We start from the raw sequence: 19751 nt of genomic DNA, 5'->3' as shown, positions 1-19751 counted from the left end.
CTTTGGAACTCTGCATTCAAATGGGAATATCTTTCCTTTTCTCCTTTGCTTTTCGCTTCTCTTCTTTTCTCAGCTATATGTAAGGCCTCCTCAGACAGCCATTTTGCTTTTTTGCATTTCTTTTTCGTGGGGATGGTCTTAATCCCTGTCTCCTCTACAATGTCACGATCCTCTGTCCATAGTTCATAAGGCACTCTGTCTATCAGATCTAGTCCCTTACATCTATTTCTTACTTCCACTGTATAATCATAAGGGATTTGATTTAGGTCATAGCTGAGTGGTCTATTGGTTTTCCCTATTTTCTTCAATTTAAGTCTGAATTTGGCAATAAGGAGTTTATGATCTGAGCCACAGTCCACTCTCGGTCTTGTTTTTGCTGACTGTATAGAGCTTCTCCATCTTTGGCTGCAAAGAATATAATCAGTCTCATTTCAGTGTTGACCATCTGGTGATGGCCATGTGTAGAATCTTCTCTTGTGTTGTTGGAAGAGGGTGTTTGCTATGACCAGTGCATTCTCTTGGCAAAACTCTATTACTTTGCCCTGCTTCATTCTGTACTCCAAGGCCAAATTTGCCTGTTATTGCAGGTGTTTCTTGACTTCCTACTTTTGCATTCCAGTCCCCTGTAATGAAAAGGACATCTTTTTTGGGTGTTTGTTCTAGAAGGTCTTGTAGGTCTTCGTTAGAACCGTTCAACTTCAGCTTCTTCAGTGTTACTGATCAGGGCATAGACTTGGATTACCGTGATATTGAATGGTTTGCCTTGGAAACGAACAGAGATCATTCTATCGTTTTTGAGATTGCATCCAAATACTGCATTTCAGACTCTTTTGTTGACTATGAGGGCTACTCCATTTCTTCTAAGGGATTCTTGCCCACAGTAGTAGATATGATGGTCATCTGAGTAAATTCACCCATTCCAGTCCGTTATAGTTCGCTGTTTCCTAAAATGTCAACATTCACTCTTGCCATCTCCTGTTTGACCACTTCCAATTTTCCTTGATTCATGGACCTAACATTCCAGGTTCCTATGCAATATTGCTCTTTACAGCATTGGACTTTACTTCTATCACCAGTCACATCCACAGCTGCTTGTTGTTTTTCTTTGGCTCCGTCTCTTCATTCTTTCTGGAGTTATTTCTTCACTGTTCTCCAGTAGCATATTGGGCCCCTACCGACCTGAGGAGTTCATCTTTCAGTGTCCTATCTTTTTGCCTTTTCATACTGTTCATGGGGTTCTCAAGGCAAGAATACTGAAGTGGTTTGCCATTCCCTTCTCCAATGGACCACATTAACCTGAGCATAAAAGCACAGGGTCTGTATTATTGGGGAACATAGGCTGTCTTCATTCATTAGCTCCTAAGGTTTGCACAGGTGGAAGAGCAGTAGAGATTCAAGGTGTTAAAAACAAGAAAACAGATCCCAAATGGAGTCACTCATTCTAAGTGCCACATCACCAAACCAAGACGTAGTTACTCTTCCAGAAACTGAATCTTAGAGGAGCACTCACTCAGGAGTTACCTAATCGGCACTATTTAGGGTAATCTACCTGATTGACTCCTGCCGTTCCCTGAAGGAAAGTAATATTTCAGTAACCAATCTACTTTTTTTTTTGCCATACTGCGTGTAGCATGCAGGGTCTTAGTTCTGGAAGAGGGATTGAACCCATGCCTCCTACAGTAGAAGCTCAGAGTCCTAACCGCTGGACTGCCAGGGCAATCTCCCAGTCTACTTTTTTGCTAGTATAATTTCCTTGTTCCTACTCCTTTCTGCGTATCAAAGTCTTTCATTTTGTGCAACTCCTGGGAACTCATTTCTTTCTGCTAGGTTAGATGTTGCTTGAACATGATTGAAACCCCAAAAGATCTTTATACTTTAGTTGAATTTTTTTTTTTTTAATAAGGGAAATGTAGAATAATTATCAGGTTAAGCATCTGTGTTGTGAGGTGCATAATCATTTTTGGGTAGATTTGCTTTTAAATCGCTTTAAAAGAAAGCTATTTTTTAAATTGATGAAAACAGGTATATTTTGTTATCTAGAAATTTCATTGTGGACTAGCAGATTTTTCCTTAATACCAGGTAACAGAAATGTTAGTTTATTCTGTTCATCAACCTCAATCCTCAGCTGAGATGGAGTTGGGCGGAGGTGACAGCCAGACTGTTCAGTGTGAAGATTGAATGGCCAACACTATTGCCTATGTTGTTAAGGTGGTGAGTAATTTGTTTTTTGGTTGATGCATCTGTCTGTCTGTGCTTAGAGCAGAAACTAGCTTGGAGAGTTCAACTTCTGGAAGCCCAAGCTGCAAGAGGCAGGTATTTTCTTTTTGCAAGAATACGTGGAGGGGAAAACAGTAAGCAGCTGCTTAAAACTGTCTTCTCGGTTTTACTACACACCTCTGTTTTCTTGTTTGATAGCTCATCCTTATGACATTCTCAAGAATTTCACATTCCTTCCACATAGAATCTGCAAATCTATGTAAATACGATGAGATGGGGATATTTTGTGCAAAGTGATTGGCTATTGCAATGTGATATTTACGCCTGCCATTTTAACCTACAGAAGTGGATAATTTCTTAGTCATTCCTTAAACTGTCTTCTTTCTTCCCTTCCTCCCTTTGTACAGAGACATTTATAGAGGACATTCTACCAGGCAGTATTGTAGACCAAGGGGATATAGCAGTAAATAAACAAAGTCCCTTCCACATGGAGTTCATGTTTTAGTGGAGGAGACAGACAAATGTGTAATAAATTCAAGTGGTAATGATTTTACAAAGAAGAATAAAGCAGGTGTTTCTTAACATGAAGTAGCATTTCAGAGTTTGAGCATTCAAAGGGCCCTTCCAGTATGCAGTCTAGTTGGCTGAAAGGATAGATGTATTCTGATTCTGCTTGGAATATTTCCTGTTATTCAAGGGAAATGAGTGGAAATGTACACAGACCTATACATTCCTTGGGGCAGCGTTGAACCATTTTGAGTTTAAAAGGTTTCACTTTGCCAACTTATTATTTATTCCTTGGCAACACATTAGTTGCTGTCCAGAATACAGCCCATTATCACTTGAGTTTTATCAGTGTCCCTCCCCAAATAATTTTAATCTTTGGGAAGGGCTGAAAATGTAGTCCTTTTTGTCATTAGTTACAATTGTGTAACTATAGTTCTAGAGTTATCTTTCCTACCCAAATGGTGGTAGCCATTATTCTCAGTTTTGTAAATAAAGGTTGATGAATTTGATTAAAATTTAGTGATTTTGAAAACACTCATTGAGCTTTTACCAGATTCTAGGCAAGGAGCACTCAAGGTAAAGAAAGATGAATAGGGCAGTCCTTACTTTTGTTGAGCTTGAACTCTAAATTAGATTATGGAAAGTGCCTCTTAAATAACTACAAAGTGCAGTGAAGAGTAGGAGGAGGGATGCATGATGTGCTGTGGGAACTTTATTGGAAGAGAAAACTGGTGAGAAGCGTGGGGTGTTAGTTTCCTGGAACAGTTCTAACAAATTGCCATAAACCCAGAGGCTTAAAACAATAGGAAATTATTCTCTCACAATTTTTGGAGACTGGAAGGCTGAAATCAAGGTATTGGCAGGACCATACCATTCAGAGAACCATTCCTTTCAGAGGCTCTAGGGGCAAATCCATTCTAGGCCCCTTTCCAGCTTCTGGGTGACTCTTGGCATCTCTTGGCTTGTGGCCACGTTTCTCTCTCTAGCCTGTCTTCACATTGTCTTCTCTTTTGTTTCTGCATCATATGTCCCTCTGTTTCTCTCATTTTTTAAAAAAATATTTATTTTATTTATTTGGCCGTCCTGGGTCTTATTTGCGGCATGTGGAATTTAAAGAGCTTGAACCCAGGCCCCCTGCATTGGGAACTTGAGTCTTAGCCACTGGACCACCAGGGAAGTCCCTGCCTCTCTCTTATAGGTATGTGTGATTCCACTTAGGGCCCAATTGGATAATCAGGATAAACACCTTTCAAGATCCTTAACACATCTTTTGCCATATAAAGTAATATTTACTCTTTTGCCATGTAATAGTCACAGATTTCTAGGAAGTCAATTTATTTTGGGGGAGGTGTGTTTGTTTTTTTTTTCCTGTTTACTGTAGATGGAAATCAGAGACGACATTCCTTAAGGAGTCTTAGTGCTCCTAAGATGGGACTTGATGAATGAACAGGAAGGAAAAATGGCTGGGAGCAACGTGGGAGAAGAGAGCGAAGGGGGAGTTCATCAGGGTCAATGAGTAGCTATGCTTGGTTGGAGCATGAGGTTTCTGCAGGGTGTAGGGAACAAATATTGGAGGATGTGAGTTCAGTTCAGTTCAGTTCAGTCGCTCAGTCGTGTCCGACTCTCCGCGACCCCATGAATCACAGCACGCCAGGCCTCCCTGTCCATCACCAACTCCCGGAGTACACTCAAACTCATGTCCACAGAGTCGGTGATGCCATCCAGCCATCTAATTCTCTGTCGTCCCCTTCTCCTCCCGCCCCCAACCTTTCCCAGCATCAGAGTCTTTTCCAGTGAGTCAACTCGTCGCATGAGGTGGCCAAAGTATTGCAGTTTCAGCTTTAGCATCAGTCCCTCCAATGAACATCCAGGATTGGATGTGAAGTGGGAGGCTATTTGTCATTAATAGACTAGGTGAAATGAGTGGAAGAGGGGTGTAATCAGAGCTGTGCTTTATGAAGATGAATCTTCCCCAGAAGATTAATCTGGGGAATATGTTTGAAAAGGGAGAAATTAGTGCAGAAATCATTTGGGAGGCCAGTGTAGTGGAGAAGTGTGGACATGCAGACATTAGCAAGTATACCAGGGGTGAGAATGGAATAAGGAGAGACCCTGGAATGTTAGTATCATACAGTTTGAGTACTGATGAGGGGGATTTGGAGATGGTAATGAGGTCAGTGTTCCCTATGGAGCACATCTCTGGTAGATTAGCTTCTTGTTGGAAAACAGAAGAGCTAGTGTGGGTGGTAAAAGAGTTGGTTCATTTTGGACATACTGAGTTTTGAAATGGTGGTTGGACATGGAGGTATCTTGTTGGCAGGTTGAAATGTAGAGCTGTAGCCAGGGGGAGAGGGTATATAGTGTTATGGAAGGTAGGTCCACAGAAGAGAGACTAGTGGATAAACTCTTGTGTTAACTGCTAATTTTATATTTGTGTACTTAGCTCATCTTTCTAGCACCTTGAGTTTTTAAATCTTTAATAGTTACTTTTAATTTATTTTTGTTTGCACTGAGTCTTCATTGCAGTTCACAGGCACTTCGGTGCTCCCTGCAGTTTTTCTGTAGTTGCGGCAAGCAGGAGCTGCTCTCTAGGTGTGGTGCACGGGCCTCTTGTCGCAGTGGTGTCTCTTGTTGCGAAGCACAGGCTCTAGATTTCTCAGTAGTTGTGGCACATGGGCTTTAGTTGCCCCACGGCATGTGGGATCTTTCCGGACCAGGGATCAATCAATACTTGTGTCCCCTGCATTGGCAAGTGGATTCTCACTGGCCTACCAGGAAAGTCCCACATTGATATCTTTAAGTGTTTATCTGTCTTTCTGAACTTTGTGCCACTTGCATGTTTTATCAGTCTCCCGTCAGTGGTTTTATTTAACTCATTAATGACAGAGGTGACTAGGAAGCAAAACAGAAATTAGGTGTTCAGTGTGATTACAGCTATTATCCCCCCACAATACATGTATTTATAGAAAAAGACTAGTGTGAAATATATCACAGCATTTTGATAATCTGAGCATTCTAAAGGTGTGTATCCCAGTTATCTTTAAGGAATATATATTACTTCAGGAAAAATGTTTTATTAAGGGTTGAAGTGATACATATCCCTAGTGTCTGCAAAGTTGATATTGATAATAAACTTCAGGCATTGGTAAGTGCTATAAAGAAAAGAAAGCATTCTGGGTCTTCTTGGCGGTCCAGTGGTTAAAACTCTCTGCTTCCACTGCAGGGGGTACAGGTTTGATCCCTGGTCCAGAAACTAGGATCCTGCATGCCATGTGACCAAAATAAAAATAATTTTTTTTTAAAAAGAAAGCATTCTAAGGAGATAGAGAATGATGGAGATGGAGGTGGGCCATTTTTTAAGTAGGGTTGTCAGGGAAGCCCTCTTTGAGGAGATTAAATAAAGATTGAGTAAGGTGGGCTGATTGAGCAATGAGAACATTCCAAAGTTAATGTGAAGGCTCTGAGTCAGGAATTAGTTCAGTGTATACAGGGACAGCAGAAAGGCTGTGAGTTCATCCTGCCTGGAAATCACTGGTATAGGAAAGACATATGAGAGGTAGGCTGGGAAGTTAAGCTAAGGTAGTGAGAGGTCTTTAAAGGGTCTTAAATGGGGGAGTTGAATGCACTGATATATATTTTAGGAAGATCATTGGTTATTTGTGAGGAGAATGGATGGTGAAAGGAGCTATTAGGAGACCATTGCAGGTGAGAGATGATGGGGGGGTGGGATGAGCTTGCGTGCATGCATGCGTGTGTGCTCAGTTGTGTCCAACTCTTTGCAACCCTATGGACTGTAGGCCACCAGACTCCTCTGTCCATGGGATTTCCCAGGCAAGAATATTGGAGTTGGTTACCATTTCATCCTCCAGGGGATTTTCCCAAGCCAGGAATAGAATCCACGTCTCCTGCTTTGGCAGGCAGCTTCTTTACCACTGCGCCACCTGGGAAGCCTGGTATGAGCCTAGTGACTGTGAAGATAGAAAGGATAGATTTGAGATATATTTTTGGGCATAGAACTGACAAAACTTGAATTGTTTTTTGACTCCGAATCATTTGCAGTTTGATTTACTGCAAATTCATTTTGTATGAATGAATGAATTCATGCAATTCATTGGCTTTAAAACCATCCTCTGTTCTCACACTGCTGCACCCTTCAGGTGTTGGCATCATCCGAAGGCTTCCATGAAGATGCAGGCCAGCGCCTTAGCGTCTGGGGCTCTGCCTCTCCACCTGTTCCCTTTTTCCTCAGGCTGGTGGGGGAAAGAGAGCTCAAGTGTCTTGTCCCATAGTCGTATAATTGGATTCTAGATTTCTAATTTGATTGTGCCATCTTAGGCCAAGTGCTTACTCCAGAACAGTTATTGCCCACCCCCGCCGCCACATTGAGTTATACTGGGGTTAAAATGCCTGTTCATGAACTTGTCACTGTGGAAAAGGACATGGGATTAAAATAATTATTTTGCACAGGCTAACTGCACAACATGCAAGGGGAGGGGAGTGGATTTTAGAAGGGAGTCAACTGCACGTCCAGTACTTGGGGAAAGATGAGAGAGGAATTAAGCAAAGTAAGCGTGACTCCTGGTTTTCCTGGGTGGTGCTAGTTGTAAAGAACCTGCCTGCCAATGCAGGAGATGGAAGAGACACAAGTTCAATCCCTGGGTCAGGAAGATCCCCTGGAGGAGGGGTGACAACCCACTCTAGTATTCTTGTCTGGGCAGAGTATTCTCCTCATGGGCAGAGGAGCCTGGTGGGCTATGGCCCATAGGGTTGCAAAGAGTTGGACAGGACTGAAGCGACTGAGCACACAAAGCACCCAGGTTTCCGGCTTATGCTAGATATAGATTGTGGTGCCATCAACTGGCTAGCTAGGCACTTGAAGATCAAGAGTTTTGTGGGCAATGTTAGTACTTCTGCTTAGATATGTTTGAGATGTCTGTGAGAACTTTCTGGTGGAGATGTCAGTAAGTAGTTGGAAATATAGCAGTTGGGTCTGGAGCTGGAGGAGAGGTTGAGGTTGGTAATATAATCATCAGAGTCATTAGCATGGAATTGGTAATTAAAGCCAAGGTGCTGGATGGTAATAATTAAGGGAGTGAATATAGTGGATTCAGAATTGAGCCTAAAGCCAATCCAATATTTAGAGGACAGGTAGAGGGAAGATAGCACAGGAACTCAGAGCAGTCAGTCAGGTAGAATGAGAACCTGGAAAATATATATCATGCAAGCCAAGAGAACAATGTTTCAGGAAAGATGTGTTCAACTAGATCTAATATTGCCAAGAGGTACCATAAGATGAAGACTGGAATGTGCATTTGGTTTTGTGTCTTCGAGGCTGTTTTGTTTACTTCATGTTAAGAAATCTTAAATTCATTTTTGTGCTCAGAGTCTGGGACATCACACTGAGGCCACAGTGGTTTTTCTCTGCTGAGGTTCGGGGTATCTGAAAGTCACATGCAGTTCAGCTAACCAGGCACTCTTTTTTTTTTTTAAACCTTTGTATTAAAGGAACTTTTCAAACACAAAAGAGAATAGTTTAGTGAGTTTCTTTGTACCCATTGTACAGAAAGTGAAAGTCGCTCAGTTGTGTCCGACTCTTTGCAACCCCATGGACTATACAGTCCATGGAATTCTCCAGGCCAGAATACTGGAGTGGGTAGCCTTTCCCTTCTCCAAGGGATCTTCCCAACCCAGGGATCGAACCCAGGTCTCCCACGTTATAGGCGGGTTCTTACCAGCTGAACCACAAGGGGTGTGAAAAACACACTTTTCCTTTTTTTTAAAAAAAATATATTTATGTGGCTGTTGGGTCTTAATTGTGTCATGTAGAATCTTTCATTGTGGTGCACAGACTCCCTAGTTGTGGCGCATGGGCTTAGTTGCCCCAAGACATGTGGGAACTTAGTTCCCTGACCAGGGTTGAAATCTGTGATCCCTGCATTCCAAAAGCAGATTCTTAACCACTTACTTTGTCTAATAGTCTTTGTATCAGGAACTGTTGGAGATGTGTGACACTGAGGCAAGTACTGGATATTGATTTATGATTTAGGGGTTCATCAGATGAGGAACCCAGTAGCTTGTCCTGGTTCCATTTTCTTCCTAAGGTCTAGGGAGTACATTTGAGCCCAGTTTTGAGATTGTAAATATATTTCTCATCTTATTAACTCTTTTTATTTACTTAACTCTTATTATTTTTCATTAACTTATTTCCCATCTTATTAACACTTGGTAATATTTGATAAACTTTCTTCTTTGCATGAGCCTTGTTCTAATAATGAAGAAACTTAAAATTACTTTCTCCCCCAGTAAGGATGGACTCATTTTTTTCTTAAATACTGATAGAGATGCCTGACTAGGTAACTGATGATAGTGAAAGTGAAGTCGCTCAGTCGTGTCCGACTCTTTGCAACCCCATGACCTGCAGCCAACCAGGCTTCTCCGTCCATGGGATTTTCCAGGCAAGAATACTGGAGTGGGTTACCATTTCCTTCTCCAGGAGATCTTCCCGACCCAGGGGTTGAACCTGGGTCTCCCGCATTGTAGGCAGACGCTTTACCGTCTGAGCCACCAGGGAAGTCCTCAACTGATGATAAGAGGACCTGTTGGATTCCAGCAGGGCTTCTGATTTTTGTGTCTGACTGGAGGACAGGGGAGAACAAGTGGTATCATTAGAACAGAACTGTGGGCAGAGCCTCCCAAGAAACAGGTGTTTTTTCGAGCTCTGGGAGTCTCTGTCCTGAATTGAATAATGTCTTCTGATGATGACTGGTCCTAGATTAGAGTTGTATGCTTGTTCTTTTAGTAGACAGATGTGTTTACTCCAGAGGGAGGCTTTAATGGGGAAGGTGAAGAAAGGATAATACCTGTTTGTTCTGTGTCATCCAAACTCTTGGTTTAATGTATGGGAGTAGCAGTTTTGAGGAGGTTGGGACCTAAACCAACAGTGTCCGTCTGGATTAGAAAGCCGTGTATTCAGGCAGGCTGCTTCTTACTTTTCTCACCTCTTTCTCAGACATACCTGTGGTTTTTTTTTTAATCCCCTGTATCACTTATTATTTATTTGGCCACAAATGACAGAAAACCCAGAATAACAGTAGTTTACCAATATAGAATTGCCGTTATTTCTCATGTAATAAGCAGTCCAGGATCCATACAACTTTGTTCTTGCTACATAGTTGTCCTCTGTAGGTAGTTTTTCCTGATGGTCTCCTCCTTTTATCTTGTTGCTTACTGCTGCTTCTGTTGCTAAGTCGCTTCAGTCATGTCCGACTCTGTTCAACCCCATAGACGGCTGCCCACCAGGCTCCCCCGTCCCTGGTATTCTCCAGGCAAGAACACTGGAGTGGGTTGCATTTCCTTCTCCAATGTGTGAAAGTGAAAAGTGAATGGAGCCTATTATACAGAGTGAAGTAAGCCAGAAAGAAAAACACCAATACAGTATATTAACACATATATATGGAATATAGCAAGAGGATAACGATAACCCTGTATACGAGACAGCAAAAGAAACACAGATGTATAGAACAGTCTTTTGGACTCTGTGGGAGAGGGCAAGGGTGGGATGATTTGGGAGAATGGCATTGAAACATGTATATTATCATATCGGAGAAGGCAATGGCAAGCCACTCCAGTACTCTTGCCTAGAAAATCCCATGGATGGAGCAGCCTGGTAGGCTACAGTCCGTGGGGTCGCTAAGGGTCGGACACGACTGAGCGACTTCACTTTCACTTTTCACTTTCACACATTGGAGAAGGAAATGGCAACCCACTCCAGTGTTCTTGCTTAGAGAATCCCAGGGACGGGGGTGCCTGGTGGGCATCCATCTATGGGGTCACACAGAGTCGGACACGACTGAAGTGACTTAGCAGCAGCAGCAGCATATTATCATATGTGAAACGAATCTGACGTGGTTGGGGGCTCCCCACCTCAACACTCTGGATTTAAGAGGCCGTTCCTTCTGGAAGTGTATAAATTAGCCGGGGATAGAATCTGCACGCTGAATTTACTAATTAAGAAATGAGAAACCAGAACTATAAAGGTGGCATAGAAATACAAGAAACCGTTCTTAAGTAATCTTTTAAAACTTTGAACATAGTTACAGATTTTACCGTTTGTTATAAACTGGTATATATAATTTAACCAGAACCGAAAGAAAATTAGTATTGTGTGAATTCTGAAGCACTTTCAACATGTTGTAGGAATAATGTGGACCTTCTTGAGTTTTACACATTCATAAGTGAATGGTCTGTATCTCGTGCCTTTGTTGGTTTTCTGTGAGCTGTAGTTTCTGGGAAGTGAGCAGCTCTCATTCCTATAACTCTTGTAATTCAGTCATTCGTGTGCCTCCTTCATGAGGGTTCAGTACGGCTGTGGTGCTGTTATCCCTCTGATAGGAACTCTAACTCTGTGTAAAGCCCCAAAGGTCTGTTACTTATTTTTATCTTGTACTATATTTCATTTACAGTGTTGTGTTTGTTTCATGTGTATAGCAGAGTGATACAGTTGTATATATATATATGAATTAACAAAAGCAGTTCCCGTCTTTTGATAGGGTGCTCATGGTTTATAAAAAAAAAGAGAAAAGTGAAAGTGAAGTCGCCCAGTCGTGTCCAACCTTCAGCGACCCCATGGACTGAAGCCTTCCAGGCTCCTCTGTCCATGGGATTTTCCAGGCAAGAGTACTGGAGTGGGGTGCCATTGCCTTCTCTGATCTTGTTGCTAAGACATTGGTAATAGATGGTTTTCACCTCATAGGCCAAGATGGTTACTGGAGCTCCAACTAGCCTTTCCACATGTCAATCGGCAGGGAGGAAAAAAGGTATAATTGCTCACAGCACTTCTGTTAATATCTCATTGACCAGAATTGGAAAATGTACTCTTGGTTCTAAGCCCAGCTAAAAATCAGGGCTTCTGTTCTAAGAAAGAAGAGGAGCTCAACAGTGGGACAATGGACTGTAACCCTATAATGCCTCATACGATGCTTTTAAGAGCGTGGAAGATGTTGAATTGCTACATGTTGCCCAACTCTGCAAGTCTAGTAAACCCAGGATCCTCTCTGAATGATTGACTGTGGCTACTTAGGCACATGTGATGCGACTTAGTGTCTTCTCTATACGCATCATGCCAGATATTGAGAGGAAATCAGCATACCCCCCTTTTCCCCACTGAGATTGTGTCTGCAGGAGGAGACCCTACAGTGTGGAGGGCATTCTTGAGGGACGGCGGGGGCCACTGGGACACAGGGTAGCTGGGAAAGGTTTGGAGATCTGTTAGCTGAAATCTGAAGTAAATTATAATTGGCCAGAGGAGAGATGAGTTTCTGAAGAGGGCAATCTGCATAGACTGTTCTGGGATGGAGCAGAATGAGCAAAAAGCCTAAAGTAAGAAAGTACAGCCTGTTCTAGGAACTGACTGTAGGTCAGAATGGCTGAGAGACAGTAGGCTGGAAGGGTAGACAAGACTCTGATCCCAAAGGGGCTTGTAGATCATTTAAGAAGTTGAGATCTAGCCTTTAGATGGCAAGAAGAGGAAGAATCACTTCTGTTTACCTGAGGGAGCTCCAGGAGGAGTACTGGACAAGGAGTGATGCGGTCAGGTTTTCTTTCCAGGAAGACCTTCCTGGTGCAATGTGAAGAGTAGAGTGGAGGTAGGAGTAGACCCAGGGCTAGAGATAAGGTGGCCAGTTGGGCTGTTGCAGTTACCTGGAGGGGACAGTGTTGGCTTAGGAGTTCCAGAGGCAGTGGGAACGGCTTCAGTTCAATTCAGTTGCTCAGTCATATCCAACTCTGCGATCCCATGGACTGCAGCACGCCAGGCCTCCCTGTCCATCACCACCTCCTGGAGCTTACTCAAATTCATGTCCATTGAGTCGGTGATGCCATCCACCCATCTCATCCTCTGTCGTCCCCATCTCCTCCTGCCTTCAGTCTTTCCCAGCATCAGGGTCTTTTCAAGTGAATCAGTTCTTTGCATCAGGTGGCCAGAGTATTGGAGTTTCAGCTTCAGCAGCAGCCCTTCCAGTGAATATACAGGACTGATTTCTTTTAGGATGGACTGGTTGGATCTCCTTGCAGTCCAAGGGACTCTTAAGAGTCTGTTTCAGAGGTAGTTATCACAGACTAGGTGACAGGAGCTGAGGGAGGAAGCACAAAGGGTGATTGGCCACCTTTTCACTTGAATATTCAGGGGAAAGGGAATGAATTTGGTTTTGAGCACCTAGAGAATTTTAGGTATCTGTGGGACATCCAAAGGGGGACATCAGGTATGATTGGATATGTGGGTCTGAAGCTCAAGAAGAGGCTGTTGGAGGCATCAGAGTGAATGAGATTACTCAGGGAGAGTGTGTAGTAGAACAGGAGGAGCACCCAGCACGGAACCTCTCGGAGCCCCTCAATTAAAGGGCAAGCTGAAGAAGAGGAAGCTGCCACGGAGAAACTGGCTAAAGAAGGCCTGGCTGGATAGGCAGGTGGGAAACCAGGAGGATGTGCTGCTTGGAAGCCAAGGGAAAAATATTTCTCACTAATAACATCAAAAGTTGCTGCAAGGCTGTGCTGGCAGCAGAGGACTGGGAATGCCCAGGGATGAAGGTGGCTTGGTGTGGCTTGAGGACTGAAGGTCAGTCAAGGGTGAAAGTCAGTTAAGGGAAAGGGATGGAGTGTTCAAAACTCTTCCCAAAGGTTCACCTGTGAAGTGGAGAAAAAAATGCTTTCTTTGGATGAGACTGCTTAATTGATGTAATATGAGGGCCTGGGGTGAGGGGAAGGCTGGAGGACAGAGGGGAGGGAGGGGAGATCAATGGAGCAAGGTGCTGAGGAGGGGGCAGGATGGGGGATGGCAGCATGTGGGCTGCTCCCAGTGTGGCTCTCCTGGGAACCGTTGTCTTCCCACAGGAACCCTCTCTGGGCTCAAGACTGGCAGTGGTAGGTTCTCTGCAAAGAGCCCTGTGTCTCCATGGAAATAAGCATTGTCTGGAGGTAAAATGGGCAGAGTTAGGTTTTAAAAGCCTAACCTTCTGCATGTGCATCTTTCCATGTCCTGTCTCTGGAGCTCTTTGGTGTGGATAGCAGTTACCCATGGAGGTACTTTAAGGAAGCAGTCCATCTGGAGTAATTGAATGCATTTTCTGTGGATCACATTATTGATATGAGGCTTTTGTGGACATTTTGGGGGTGATTCTAAACTTTCAGAGCCGGGCTCCTCCCCTTTGATCCTTTGTTCAGACAACTGAATTTGTCAGATGAGGTGAGCATTAGAAAAAGCTATAAAAATTTTCTTTGCTGTTCCAAACACCATGCACACACATACATACACTTTTTTCCCCCTGCAATAGAAACTCAGGTGAAAGCTTACTTGGTTTTTTTCAGTGACAGGGACACAGAGGTCTCCTACACTCATTAGGGATAAACCTGTCTCTGGTAATTTCTTTCCTGGAGGTGTGTGTGTCAGTGGAGGAGTTGATTGCCCTGGTATCTGGCCACATGGCTTGGTTAAGAAGATGGCAGGTGGGACTTACCTGGTGGTCCAGTAGTTAAGAATCTGCCTTCCAGTGCAAGGGACACAGGTTCAACAGCTGGTTGGGGAACTGAGATCCCACATGCTGTGGAGCAACTAAGCCAGCATGCTGCAACCAGAGAAGCCCCTATGAACTACAGTGGAGACCCAGCACATCCAAAAAACAAAAAAGATGGCTGGCATGATACTTAATAGAAAGATTAGGCTCAGCCTGATGATTTTCTTCCAACACAAGATTTATAATTTCTGTCTAAAGCAGTGGGAAAAATAGTTTATGTAAGGTGTGAAGACACTCAGTAAATGAAACTTACAAATTTTAATGCAGCTTAGTATGCTCTAAACTGCTAGGGTTCTCTCCTGGGTTTCCTACCTAGATTATAGCAGTCAAAATGAGCCCTACAGATTCTATACTGGGCCAAGCCGGGTCCCTTCTCAGGCCAGGAAGCCTGACCTTGAGCACAGGCACCTCCCTCCTCCCCTTATTACTGCTCCCTGGCCCTCCCTCATTGCCATCTCTTGCTTCTTTTGAAGAAAGACTTCTATCTGAGCCCTGGTTCATTGGTGTCTGGGCAGTTGTGGGAGGTAGAAGGGACCTGGAAGGCTGGTAGGGGAAGCTTTTTATGCATTAGTTCCTCTAAAAATGTTGACAGGTCTTATCTGAACCCTTGGTACCCAAGGCTCTCCATGTGTCTTATCATATCGCCTAAGTGTTTCTACCTTAGAGTCTAAGTGAACCAGAAGGAAGGAGGCCTCAGAGGTAACTTTTTTTCTTCTCCTTTTAAAGCAATGCTCTCGTTTCCTGTTTACACCAGCACCACAGCCCACTTGGGAGATGGCTGCAGGACTGAGGGAGGATGGGCGGCGATTGAGATAGAATCTGAGAGATAGGGTCTACTCTATTCAACCTCTGATCTGGGTCCTTGGTTGCACAGAAAGGGAGGAGGAGGGAATGCCTGGGAACTGAGCTGAGCTTGCCGCAGCAAGGAAGACTTTCCCCACTACCGTGTGCTGGTCCCAGAGCTCCTGAGCTGGATCCTTAGACCCTCAGCTAGCAGAGAGAGGGGATGAGAGTGGGCACTAGTCTGGCTCTATTACAAGTGTTGCTGCCGAGGCAGGGGCCTGTTGGACCTGGCACACGAGCTGGAAATCTGAGCTGATTTTGTCATATGCTCAATGCCGTCCAGACACCGTGGTCCATGGTAGATTAAGAAGAACTAATTAGCTTATTAGTCCAATAAATCTTTGGGTTCATACTGTGTTCCAGGCCCTGCGTAGTGTGGTTGGAATCAAGAATCCCAGGGTCACTGACCCACCACTGTGTCTGACATGTATGTGATGTTTTTACCATGTTCCCCATCTGGCACAGCCTCAGTTATATACATGTTTTGATAAGTTCATCATAACGCAGGCACAGGAAAGAAAAGATGAACGAGGTAAATAGAAGTAAGTTCTAATGTTTCCTTCCACACCTCAGTGAACTGTGCTGTACACATCCCATGTCAGGAAGTGTTGGTAGGTACTGCTGCCTGAGTTTCAGACTTCCACCTTTATGGGAGCTTTGAGAAATGGATCATTTTTTAGTTGGGGCCACCTGTTGGAATGGAAGACAGGAAAGAGGAAGCAAGGCAGGCAGATGCTGAGTTCACAGAATTGATTAGCACACAGGCCCCAGCAAGACCTGATAAGCACTGTTCTTTCTCCACCCTTCTTGGGAAGGATGCCCAGGTTGGCTGGGATGGGTGTTTAAGGTTCTTGGGCTTCTGTCCTGTGTGCCATGGTCAGCCTGCTGGAGAGTGGGGGTAGGATGGAATTCAGCAGGTCCCTGTTGCTCTTCAGTCCCTTTGTAGTTTTAATAGACTTTCATTGGTGTTGCATTTGATCATTCCAGCAACCATGTGATGGAGGGGGTGCTTTCCCCAGGAGGAAGACCAGGGACTGGAGGCCTGTGCTGAGTATAATGAATGCCAGAGCTGGGAATTGACTGGCTGCCTCTGCCTCCTGCAGAACATCTTTCTTGGCGTCTGCCTGTCTTTCCATCTCCTGGAAGAGCAAACCAGTGAAACACTTGACATCTCTGATTCTTGGTTCTCACATGTGCCACTTTCTCCTGGGCAAAAACTTGGGCTCCAGGTTTTTGACTCCTCCTGGGTCCACGACAGGAGCTGCTGCCAGCATTCACCTCCTCACTGAGGCATAAGCAGCCCAAGTGGAAGGCCCTGCCCCCACACAGGGATTAGCCAGAACAGCGCAGGGTTTCCAGGTTCTCCAAGGTTTCTGTTCCTTCGTCTGCTCTCTTGGCAGCCACACCTGGAGCCCTGAGAGTTGGCTGACTTACCTCACCCTGAGCCATGTCTTCCCAGGTTGTGCCCTTTCCTCCTGCACAGGGATTTGCCCTTCTGCCTTTTTTGACTCTGTTTCAGCTTATGGGAGAGAGGTTATCTGTGTCGGTGTTTGTCTCCTTCTCCAAGGACACCTCCAGTTAAGGACTCTGAGGATGCTTATTCAGTGGCCTGGGCTGAGGCCCAGGACCCTGGTGTTACTTACTTGCTTTTAAAAGTGAAGTCGCTCAGTCGTGTCCGACTCTTTGCGATCCCATGGACTGTAGCCTACCAGGCTCCTCTGTCCGTGGGATTTTCCAGGCAAGGGTACTGGAGTGGGTTGCCATTTCCTTCTCCAGGGGATCTTCCCAACTCAGGGATTGAACCTGGGTCTCCCACATTACAGACAGACGCCTTACCATCTGAGCCAGCAGGGAAACCCTTACTTGCTTAAAGGTAGGTGACAATTGGAAAGTTAATCTCCTTCAGGCTTATTTCTTTAGTTTACTTCATTTCTTAGTTGTTCATCCCAGGCCCCTGATGTCTTGACAATAACAGTCACTGTGTCTTTGTGACATTTCTCTATGTCCTTTTACTGCTTTGTGCTTCCGGATACCTCTCTTCACTGCACCTCTTCCTAGTAAGGAAGGAGAGGAGTCAGACACGGCATTATTTGGGCTGACGTTTGTAAAAGGGTCAGCAAGGTCCAGAGACTTAGTACCAAGCCAGAGCTCCGTGCCTCTCCCCTGCAGGGGCTCTGCCCGGGTTTCTTCCTGCCCTTCCTAGCTTGGGGAACGAGCAGCCTTTGTGAGTTTCCTTGACAACAAGATGGATAAGTTAAAAATAGCTGGTCTGGAGAAGGCAATGGCAAGCCACTCCAGTACTATTGCCTAGAAAATCCCATGGATGGAGGAGCCTGGTAGGCTGCAGTCCGTGGGGTCGCTAAGGGTCGGACACGACTGAGCGACTTCACTTTCACTTTTCACTTTCCACTTTCACACATTGGAGAAGGAAATGGCAACCCACTCCAGTGTTCTTGCCTGGAGAATCCCAGGGAGAGGGGAGCCTGGTGGGCTTCCGTCTATGGGGTCACACAGAGTCGGACACGACTGAAGTGACTTAGCAGCAGCAGCAGCAGAGTGTGCGTGCGTATGTGCGTGCGTGCGTGCGTGCGTGTGTGTGTGTGTGTGTGTGTGTGTGTGTGTGTGTCCACGCGCGCGCATGCGCACACACATGCACGGGCATCCGCTCACAAGCATATGCACCTACATACATACCCGCTCGCCTGCTGTTGTCATCTCAGTCCCTGTGGCTTCTGCATACTCCTGGAGAACATCTGTGAAAGGCCTTGGTGGGGCCCTGGTACTTGCATTTTGCAATTCCTTGCCGTCAGATCTAGATCATCCCACAGCCTCGTTACCTCATATCCCTGATGGTCGCTGATGGGAAAAGGATGATAATGTTAGCCTATAGCATGGAAATCTGTTCTGAATGCCTCTGTCTTCACTAAGTGTGACTGGAGAGAGAATCCCAGTTACACTTAGGGGCATTGCTGCATTTCAGAACCTTGTGGGGCAGTGGAATAGGACATAGCTCTGGGTGTGTGTCTGGTTATATCTTTCTGGAGAACGCTTACACAGATAAGGAGGGTCCTTTCTGGTCTCCTTTTATTAGGTAAGGAAGTGGAGTACAGCACTTGGGTGACTTGTCCACTGGCTCAGCCTGGTGGAGGAAGGAGCCTTGACCTCATCAGCAGCAGCTGTGGCTCTTTCCCTCAGGTGCTACTGATGAGGACACCTCCGTAAGGTCGGTTTTGTTTTGTTTTGTTGAAATTGAAGTATAGTTGACTTACAGTGTTACGTTTATTTCTGCTGTACAGCAGAATGACTCCCTAAGTTCTTTACTAAAGCCCCCTGTTTCTGTGTCAGCAATCCTGTAGTAGTTAAGCCTTCTGTTTTGTGGTGTTATCTCAGTTGTAAGTTAATTTAGAAATAGCTGTCTCTGTGAGTGCGGGGCTGCTTTACCATAGCTGGAAAAAATTTCTCTCTTTTTCCACCATCTTCCATGTATTTGTCAGCATCTGTGTGCCAGGCATGAGGATATCTTGTCTTTAGGGGCCTTATGGTCAGTTGGGACAGCGGACAATTACAAAAATCTCCCATCAACTTCCCATTGTGGCCAGTGCTGAGCGAGAGGGAAAAGGTCTGATTGTAGGTGAGAGGAGGACTGAGGTGGGTTGTAGGGTTTAGAGGGTACTGGGGGAACATGTTAGTGATACATAGTACTTAAATTTGGAACATGTTAAAAAACTCCTATACATAAAAAAAGCAAGGAAACCCAGTAGAAAACTGACCAGTGACTTGATAGGCACGTCACAAAAGGAGACATCAAAATGGCCAAGAAATGTGTGAAATGGCACTCAATTTCATATATTTGTTAGTCACGAAGGAAATTCAAATTGTTCAATTTGAAAAAAAAGATACAACTTTTTGTTTGTTCATGTATGTAATGAAATCTTTGATGATTTGGTGAAACATCCTATTGCCATTACCAGTTTACTTTGTTCTGAATCACTTAACTGAAGAATAAAATGGATTCTGAGATGCTTAGATAAAAGGAAATGTAGTGGAATGAACACATTAACGTCAGAGACCTGTTATAGGAGATTTGGGGCCAACTGTTGAATTTCTCAGAGCCCCTGTTTCTTCGTTTATAAATAGTGATCTTTCTGTCTGCCTTTCCTTCCTTCCATAACTGCTCAAATGTTCACAGGTACGGGAAATACTCTCAAAATTGTGAAGGGCTACTCACATACAATGTAGTGTCATGACTTTTGATTCCAAGTGATTTATTTCTCCTGCACCTCTTCTCACAGCATCTATTCTAAATTCCCCTAAGAAGTAAAAGCTCGGTACTTTGGATGGAGGACCTGTTGCTGGCATGCTCTGGTCCCTTCATACAGACTGGGGAGCAGGGTGAGTTCCTGCAGGTATTTCCTTACGTGACTGTGACCTGGTGGCAACTCTGTGAGTGACATCAAAGTGTCTGCTGACACCCAGGCCTGGTGGCAGGGAGAGGGCAGTGGCACACACCAGTCCTGGTGAAGTGTTGACTAGAGTTGGTGGTCCCATAGGGCTTCCGCACCTGACTGGGGCTGGCCGTCTCACGTGGTGGTCTTGTGAAGCCTGGAAGTAACAGG

General features: G+C 44.6%; 1 protein-coding gene across 1 annotated transcript in view; it reads left to right on the top strand.

Moving 5' to 3' along the window:
* The window catches only part of CDS2 (CDP-diacylglycerol synthase 2), a 63754-nt gene that overhangs the window by 27170 nt on the left and 16833 nt on the right, over positions 1-19751 (top strand). The gene's annotated exons all lie outside the window — the stretch shown is intronic.

Source organism: Moschus berezovskii, chromosome 15 (genome assembly GCF_049115385.1).
Source record: "Moschus berezovskii isolate FMDL1 chromosome 15, NW_MosBer_1.0, whole genome shotgun sequence".
NCBI classification, from domain to species: Eukaryota; Metazoa; Chordata; class Mammalia; order Artiodactyla; family Moschidae; genus Moschus; species Moschus berezovskii.
This window is presented reverse-complemented; position numbering and strand designations above follow the sequence as displayed.